This window comes from Nycticebus coucang, chromosome X, assembly GCF_027406575.1.
Source record: "Nycticebus coucang isolate mNycCou1 chromosome X, mNycCou1.pri, whole genome shotgun sequence".
In the NCBI taxonomy this organism is placed as follows: Eukaryota; Metazoa; Chordata; class Mammalia; order Primates; family Lorisidae; genus Nycticebus; species Nycticebus coucang.
In genome coordinates, this window is record NC_069804.1 from 24,628,512 (window position 1) to 24,638,293 (window position 9,782).

Sequence of the window (9,782 nt, forward strand, 5' to 3'; positions counted from 1 at the left end):
GTTTTAAATATCACTTTTGTTTTTATAAAATTAATACTTGTTCACTGTAAAGAATTTAAGCAATAAAGAAAGGAAATCACCCCCAATCCTACCACCATACCTAAAAACAATTGCTAGTGACATTACTAACCATCATTCCAAATATTATTGCGTGTACCTATGTAGAAAGAAGGATATGTCTTAACACTGTGATTAAGTAAACGAGGTGAAATCTATGTTAATTAGTAGGATGTAAGCACTCCAATTTGTACAAATAATCAACACATTGAATCCCACAAAGGCATAAATGTATTCATGATCTATGTATATATGACTTAATGAAAAAAAAAGAAAAAAAGGATAGATAAAATACTTTAAAAATAGGATTATACTACACAAGTGATTTTATTAAATATAATTTTAATTTCACCTAAATTTAACAAAATTAAAATACATTGAAGTAAACCTAAAGGAATCATTACAATATAAATCAGTATGTCTTTACTACAAGAGTTATTATTTCCTAGATTATCCCACAATCCCTTTCAAGCAAAGACAAAAGAGAATATAAAAAAAAATAAGGTTTTGGGGCTGAGAGTAATGCTAGCACTTTGGGGGGCAGAGATAGAAGGATTGCTGGAGGCTAGAAGTTCAAGACCAGCCAGGGTAAAGTCATGACACCTCATCTCTACAAGAAGAAAAGAATTTAAGGTTTTTTTTGTGTGTATACATAGATATACCTTAGTTTCATATGTACATGCTTTAGTTTTATATAGTATTTTTTGACTCCTGATTTTATAATTCAGTTTCCTTTTTTCTATTGAAAGTAGTCTTCAGTGGCTGGGAAGCCTTGCCTCCCAAGACCAGAGTCAGTTGGAGCTGGTTGTTGTTGGAAGCGGGGTGGCTTGGGGGCCTGGGATGGGGGCAGGGAGGCCCTGCTCTGCTTGCCATCTTGGGTGGAGAAGATGAACTACACTTCACAGAGCCTAGGGTGTGGTGAGAAGGGTATGAGGCAGGAACAGCAAGCTGGGGAGATGGGACCCACCTCAGTCCTCAGCTTCATTTTCTTCTAACGTTTCCTCACTGGTGGCAATCTCTGCGGTCTTGGAGGCCTTCTTGTTTTCCTTTTTCTGGGTTTTTCTGGCTTGCAGAACTCTGGAGGAGGGTCTTTAGCTCTGTGTCCTGGACCTTCATCTCAGACTTGTAGGTCAGGCTCTAAGGGACCACTGGTTATCTGCATGGGGCCATTGAGCATGAGCAGAACTGTAAATTTAAACTGGGCAAAAAATTCACCCTCCTTTTTGTGGAGAACATTAAATGGTTGTAGCAGTTCATATTTGGTGCACCCCACCATACCCATCCGAGCCTTTTTCTCATCTTCAAATGCTTTTTTTTTTTTTAAACAACGGAAATTTATTCTGTCACAATAGTGGAGGCTAGAACTCATTAGAGTTAAGACTCATCCTAATTCAGTATGACCTCACCTTAACTAAGTGCATCAGCAAAAACCTCATTTACAAATCAGGACACATTATGAGACTCTGGGTACATGTGAATTTTGGAGAACACCAAGCCCCCACAGACTTACTTACATCTTCAAATGCTCTTAAAGTAAATGGCATGGCATCAAAACACCTTTCCACCTCACTGAAGAAGGCACATGAAGTTTGCATTTTCAGGCTATACTGTTTAGAGAGGTCTCGTTGGTAAATGGTGGTTCTTTGTCCTGTACCCTTGGCCTTGCCTTCTCTTGAGCTGACAAGAACATCCATAGCATATACTTCATGTACCTCAAATTCAGCTAGTTCATGGTCCCTCTCCTGCTGGTGTGTGGGATTCTGGATAATAGTTTTTTTCTCCATCGATGACATGTTGCTTCTGATGTGACAGCATCCCTTCTATTGGTGTGCAATTAAATGAGTGAGCAACTTTGTTCCAGGCTTCTGTCACTTGTGTATTCCGGTTTCCAGGTTTGACCAGGCCTAGGGCAGCTTCAGCACAAAGGTGAGCTGCCTTAATGACATCTGCTTTTCCACCCTGTTACTTGGGCCCCCCGAGATCCATCAACCACAAAAGTATGAGCCACATTGGTCATGAAGCCATTCATGTGGACCCCCAAGGTCAATTTTTACCAAGTCACCTTCCTTGAGAATATAGTCCTGGTCACTCTTCAAAGGGGAGAAGTGGCATACACAGTTATTTACTGAAATGCTGGTGGGAAATACCTTTCTTCATTTCCTTTTCTTTTTTGAAGATTTTCCCTGTCTCTTCCATAATTGTGGCATCACCTTTCTCACACAGGCTCAGTACTGACACACCTAAACTGAATGCTTCCACCAAAGTCCAAAGTACCCCTCCACAGACTCCAATCCAGGCCTGGCCGCTCAGGTCTAGTTTTATATAGTATTAATTTAGATTCCTGATATGAGATGTGAAGGCATTAGCATTTTTATTCCTCTACTTCCCCTCCTCCTCTTTATCTTATTATATTATTATTTTTGAATTGTTATAGTTTATATTGTATTTATTTTTTCTATTTTGATAACTCAAACAATTATCTAAAATTGATCTCTAGATAAATGGGGCTTTTACCACCAATGTTTTTACTATGTGTTCTTAATTTTGATGCATCTCTTAATTAAACAGGTTGCATATTCATGTCTTGCTTTCTAAGAAAGGCTCATGTGTATTGTATTCCTTTTTTTATGGCTGATAATATCTGCATATTGCCTTTTATTTGAATGTCATCATGACTGGGTATAATATTCTGGGGTACACTTTCCCTTGGAGTGTTGTGGACACATTTCCACTGTCCTGTCTTTGAAAGTTATTATGAGCAGACTGATCATAGCCCAATCCTTCCCACTCACCCCATCCATCCTTTGTACCAATTGGATTTTTCTCTCCTGAATTCCTGAAATATTCTTTATTTTTGAAGTTGAATAACTTAACCAGAACATGATAATTGCTATGAAACAGTTTTTTTCTGGACTTAATGTGCTTTTTCATTTTGCATACTCATGTTTATGTTAACTACAGGAAAATTTTATCACATCTTTGGATGCTTTTTTTGATCTCTTTGATGAGATCTCTGTTCTAGGGGTCTCAATTATCTTTCTTTTCGATTGTTTTTGTCTTTCCTTCATAAGTATAGCTTTTCTATGATATCCTTAACATTTTTATTTGCAATCATGATTATCTCAAGTTTCTTTATTTTTTTTTCCTTTTTTTAAAAATTCAAAATATTAAAGGGGTACAATTGTTCTAGGTCACGTGGATTGCTTTTGTAATGCTTGAGTTCTGGCTACAGGTGTGCTCGTCATCCAAATAGTGTTTGTTGTATCCATTAGGTGGGTTTTTAATCCTTCCCCCATGGTTGATTTCCACTGAGTTTTACTTCCCTCTGTGCATGTGTACTTATTGGGTTAGTTCCAAGATAATAATACATATATGTGGCATTTGTTTTTCCATTCTTGAAATATTTCACTTAGGAGAATGGTCTCCAGTTCCAACCAGATTGTTGCAAAAGGTATTAATTCATCTTTTTTATGACTGAGAAGTACTCCATCATATATATATCCCACATTTTATTAACCCATTCATGAATTGATGGACACATGGGTTGATTTCACAACTTTGCAGTTGTGAATTCTGTTGCCATAAACATTTGAGTGCAGGTTTCTTTTTGGTGAAAAGTCTTCTTTTCTTTTGGGTAGATCCCCAATAGTGGGATTGCTGGACCAAATGGTGGGTCTACTTTTAGTTCCTTGAGGAATCATACATAGGGAAAATGGGAAATTATTGCTAAATGTAACTTCATAGGCCATCCCTGAGTTACAAACATCTGACTGATGTTTGACTTGCACTTAGGAATGGAGGCTATTACAGGTAATAGGTACCTGTTGCAACTTACATACAAATGCAACTTAAGAACAAACCTACAGAACCTATTTCATTCAAAACCCAGGAACCGCCAGTATTTACAAAATATTCATTATAGAATTTTACAAAGAGGTGGACAACATTTAGAGAACGTTTTGTAAATATTTTGCAAAATTTTGTAATGAATATTTTAAAATAAATGTAAATTCAGCTACAACTTCCCATGTTCCCTATTATGGTGACTTTTGTGATGCCTGTGTTTTACATAGATGTTAATCTAATTGGCAGGCCCACCAACAGTGTATAAGCATTTCTTTCACTCTGAATAAGGAGTCTTTCCCCCAAGGTATGATCTTGTTAGGTTTATCGAAGATTAGGTGGTTGTAAAATGTTAGTTTCATTCCCTGGTTTTCTATTCAATTCCAAATGTCTATGTCTCTATTTTTGTGCCAGTACCATGCTGTCTTGACCACTATGGCTTTATAGTACAGCCTAAAATCTGGTATGGTGATGCCCCCAGCTTTATTTTTATTACCAAGAACTTCCTTAGCGATATGGGTTTTTTTCTGGTTCCATACAAAACGCAGAATCATTTTTTCCAAATCTTGAAAGTACGATGTTGGTATTTTAATAGGAATGGCATTGAATAGGCAGATTGCTTTGGGAAGTATAGACATTCTAACAATGTTGATTCTTCCCAGCCATGAGCTTGGTATGTTCTTCCATTTGTTAATATCCTTTGCTATTTCCTTTCTGAGGATTTCGTAATTTTCTTTATAGAGGTCCTTCACCTCCTTCGTTAGGTATATTCCTAGGTATTTCATTTGCTTTGAAGCTATGGTGAAGGGAGTTGTGTCCTTAATTAGCCTCTCATTTTGACTGTTACTGGTGTATACAAAGGCAACTGATTTGTGGACATTGATTTTATATCCTGAGACATTACTGTGTTTTTTGATGACTTCCATGGGTCTTGTGGTTGAGTCTTTGGGGTTCTCTAAGTATAAGATCATGTCATCAGCAAAGGGGGATTTTGCCCTCCTCTGCTCCTATTTGGATTCCCTTTATTCCTTTTCTTGCCTAATTGTATTGGCTAGAACTTCCAGCACTATGTTGAAAAGTAAAGGTGACAGAGGACAACCTTGTTTGGTTCCAGTTCTAAGAGGAAAAGCTTTCAGTTTTACTCCATTCAGTAAAATATTAGCTGTGGGTTTGTCATAGATAGCTTCAATCAGTTTCAGAAATGTGCCACCTATGCCTATACTCTTCAGTGTTCTAATTAGATTTTATTGAATTCTGGATTTTACTGAATGCTTTTTCTGCATCTATTGAGAGGAATATATGGTCTTTATTTTGCTTCTGTTAATATGGCACTTGCAGGGGTCCTCAAACTTTTAAAACAGGGGGCCAGTTCACTGTCCCTCATACTGTTGGAGGGCCGGACTATAGTTTAAAAAAAAGAAAAAACCTATGAACAAATTTCTGTGCACACTGCATATATCTTATTTTGAAGTAAAAAAACAAAACGGGAACAAATACAATCGCACCGCCTCATGTGGCCCGTGGGGCGTAGTTTGAGGACCCCTGAATTATGGTGTGTAGCATTTATGGACTTGCGTATGTTAAACCAGCCTTGCATCCCTGGGATTAAACCTACTTGATCATGATGTATGACTTTTTTGATGATAAGCTGTAATCTATTGGCTAGGATTTTATTGAGAATTTTTTTTTTTTTTTGTAGAGACAGAGTCTCACTTTATGGCCCTTGGTAGAGTGCCATGGCATCACACAGCTCACAGCAACCCCCAACTCCTGGGCTTAAGCGATTCTTTTGCCTCAGCCTCCCGAGTAGCTGGAACTACAGGCACCCGCCACAATGCCCAGCTATTTTTTGGTTGCAGTTCAGCCGGGGCCGGGTTTGAACCCGCCACCCTCGGTATATGGGGCCGGCGCCTTACCAACTGAGCCACAGGCGCCGCCCTTGTTGAGAACTTTTGTATCTATATTCATTAATGAAATTGGTCTAAAATTGTCCTTTTTAGTTGGGTCTTTTCCTGCTTTTGGTATCAGAGTGATGTTTGCTTCGTAGAACGTGTTGGGGAAGGTTCCTTCCTCCTCAATTTTTTGGAATAATTTCTGCAGTATAGGAATAAGCTCTTCCTTGAAGGTTTGATAGAATTCTGGTGTGAAGCCATCTGGACCAGGGCATTTTTTTGTTGGAAGCTTTTTTATTGTTTCTTTAATCTAAGTGCATGAAATTGGTCTGTTCAGAAGCTCTATTTCTTCCTGGTTAAGTCTAGGGAGAGGGTGTGATTCCAAATATTGATCCATTTCCTTCACATTGTCAAATTTCTGGGCATAGAGTTTCTGGTAGTATTCAGAGATGCTCTTTTGTATATCTGTGGCATCAGTTGTTATTTCCCCTTTATCATTTATGATTGAGGTTACTAGAGATTTTTCTTTTTGATTTCTAGTTAGTATGGCCAAAGGTTTATCTATTTTATTTATTGTTTAAAAAAAACCTCCTTGTTTCATTAATTTTCTGAATGATTTTTTTTTTCAATTTCATTGATCTCTCATTTAATTTTGGAGATTTCTTTCCTTCTACTGGGTACTGGGTTTAGGCTTAGATTGTTCTTCTTTTTCCAATTCCGTAAGATGGCTTCTGAATTTGTTGATGTGCTCTCTTTCTCTTTTTTGAATGTAGACATCTAAAGCATTAAATTTGCCAAGAGTTGGGGGTTGCTGTGAGCTGTGACGCCACGGCACTCTACCAAGGGCAACATAGTGAGATTCTGTCTTGAAAAAAAAAAAAAAAGAAAAAGAAATGATCAAATCTCCTCTTCTGTGGTTCAGTTGCCCTTCATGAGGTTTATACCCAGGAGCATCTTGGGAAACCTCTTACCACTTAGTCAGACTCTCACTGTGGGGGTGGTCCAGTTCACTGACGTGAGCATTGGAATGATTGCTGGGGTCTACTTTCTTCAGTTTAAGGCCAAGGACCAGCTCCATGCGCTCCATGCATTCTCCTGAGTAGCTCAGGGAAACAGTCCTTACACTTTTTGTTGACATCCTTCAGGGATGTTGCTTTTGTAATGGGCACCTTAATTTTATACTTCTCCAGTGGGAGTACACTAACCAACTTGCCGTCCTGATCAGAAGGTCTCTTTGTGATACTGAGGGGAGGTTGTGTCTAAAAGGAGCCTAGTCTTTCCTTTTGGCGACTTTATCAGATTTTGTGCAGGAAAAGTCTGCAGAAACAATGGTAATGGACTGTGTTCTCCGAGACTCCTGGAGAATGTGGGCAGTACGAGAGCTCTGAGGAAGCCACAGGGCTCCCGTTCTCTTGGCCAGCCTGTCCCCTGAGAACCGAGTAGAGGAAGTTGGGGTAAATCTTAGCCTGAAGCTTGCTAGCCCTGTGTGGGACTTAGGGTGACAGCAGGGACTGAGGGTGGGGGTCTCTGTGTTCTGGGGTGGGTGTAGTTCTCTCGATCAGGATCATTATGCCAACCGTTGAAAGGTCTTGGGACCTCTTTCTTATGCTGCTCTGACGTTGACACTTCCAGGCTTCATGGAACCCATGAAGAGAGGCAGTGCCTCAGCCCTCCAGCCTTGCCAGAGGTTACTGAGTGCTGACAACCTGGGGGATTCTGTCTGTCCTGGGATTACTGTTCTGACAGACAGAATCCCCCAGGTTGTCAGAACAAGGCCCTCGTTTCTCTGGCACCCTGATGAGGAATTAAGAGCTGCCTCTTCTCTGTCTGACATCCATCCCTGCATGTCCCAGGACTGACAGTGGGGGAGAAAGTACGTGCTGCTCCCATTGTCGTGCTCAACTCCCTCTCCAAGGTTTTCACTCTGACTCCTGACACAACCTAGAAATTTCCCCTTTGCTGAGTCAGCCAGCCTCAGACCAAAGCCCTCACCGCTCTGAGTCCCCAGAGGTGATTCAGGGTGATCTGGCCGTGGCTGTTTGGGTATTCTGAGAACTAACAGTAGGGACAAGACTCTGTGAGACTCCACTGTCCTGGGGTTGGTGATCCCTCGAGTTCTCACTCACTCGGGATCTCTGACCTCTCTCTAGCGACCTGAAAGTCCTCTAGGACTAGAAGTGAGTGGTTGGCACATCTGCTTACCCCTGCCTCGTGCCACCCGGGGCTTAAAGAAGCAGGACTTTGGGGGTCCCTCTCTCTTCTGGGTTGGTTGCTACCTTTAGTTCCTGCTCTGGGTCCTCATACTTTTTTCATAGTCCCATGACCTGGAGGCCGATCCTCTCAAAGTGCAGCCTTTAGTTCCCTGAGACCACCAAGGAGGGGGTAAAGGTGGCCCCAGCTGGGCACAACTACCTGTGGTCACTCATGGCTGACGGTATGGGAGGGATTCTGTGATGTTCCTGCTTCTGTAGTTTGGTTCCTTCAGTCCTTGGAGTCCTCAGCTTGACTTTTGACATGATCAGGAATTGCCCCGTGTGCTAACCTGAGGCTGAACTCTTAGATAAAGTGCCTCAGCTCCAAGAGATGCCCTAAAAGGAAATGACTGGAATTCAGCATGCTGAAATGGCTCCATCAGTCCTAGCAGGGTTACCACCAAGCTCATTTAGGGTCATCAACTTGACTTGTTAGGCACGGGTTTTCCACCCTCTGCTAAATAAGAATATTCCAATTAGACCAAGGCCCACACCTCCCTTAGACCACTGCCAGATGAAATGAGGGGGCACTTCAGCCTGAGAGGTCTGCCCTGGGCCTCCTAGGGCTGACAGCAGGGGGAGGACACTGTGTATTCCCTCTTTTATGAGTCAGTGGTCCCCTCTATCCTTTCTCAGGTTCCTCACCTTGACTCTTCACCAACTTCAAACTCTACCCTCAACACTGACACTCTTAAGAATTTCTGAAGTGAAGTCAGAAAGAGCTATATTACGGCCACAGCTATTGAGGGTGTTCTGAGGGAGAGAAGGGTGAAGAATTATGTGAGACTCCCCTCTTTTAGCATCAGTGACTTGCTCAGTTCTCGGGTCTCTAACCCTGACTTGGAGTGGTATGTGGGACTCCTCCCTCTGCTGACCTGAGTCTGTTCAGCTCAGACAAAAGCTTTAACCTTATGGAGAACCAGAGCGGAGATTCAGGCCACTCCTGCCTGGTGCCTCTGTGTGGCCCGCTGTGGCCCGCTCTGTTAAGAGGGAAATCATCAGCCCTCATGGTCCTCACCTTAAATATAACCAGGGGTTGCTAGGCTCTGCTACTGGGGCAGAATCAGAGCTATTGCCACAAGATCAAGGCCTTTACCTCCGGGAAAATGCCAGTAGAGAACCCAGAGGAAATAAGAGTGTGTCTGGGCCAGACAGCTCTCGGGGTGCTTACGGCCACCCAAGGCAGAAAACAAGGTATTTATGGGCCCCCTACTGTTCTTGATGGGCAGTTCCTCATTCTTCCTTCAAGGTCCTCATCTTGGTATTTTTCAGAAGCTGAGATTCCCCTCCACTGTACTGTGCATGCCATCCTTAGACCAAGCATCTTTAGGCCTTGAAAACCTTGGAAACAAATGGGATTCTCAACTTGAACCTCTGCCTGGGGGCATCAAGCTCTGAGGCATCGATCCCTAGAGGCCTAGTTTACAGAGGTCCTCATCTTGCCGCCTCTTCCATTAAAGGCTGGTGGGAAATCAAACACCTGCAAACAACTGAGCAAGGTCCCTACTGCAAACCTTGCGGAGCCTGGCTTCTGATTTCAAGGCTCCGTGTGAGATGGGGAAACTGTAGCATGAGGCAGGAGGCCCAGGACACGTGGTGAGATCGCAGAGAAAATATGCTGATATTTTCCTTTGCTTCACCAACCAGATGTTGCCAATTATATAACTTTGCTTCGAAATAGATTTACTTTCTATGGGGAAAGGGCAGAGCACGATAGTTTTATGAACTCTGGATCCTT

The 9,782-nt window shown here is 41.8% G+C and overlaps 1 pseudogene; it reads right to left on the reverse strand.

Moving 5' to 3' along the window:
* Positions 1-805: 805 nt before the first annotated feature.
* On the reverse strand, positions 806-6,879 carry LOC128576721 (proliferation-associated protein 2G4-like; annotated as a pseudogene).
* Positions 6,880-9,782: the final 2,903 nt, after the last annotated feature.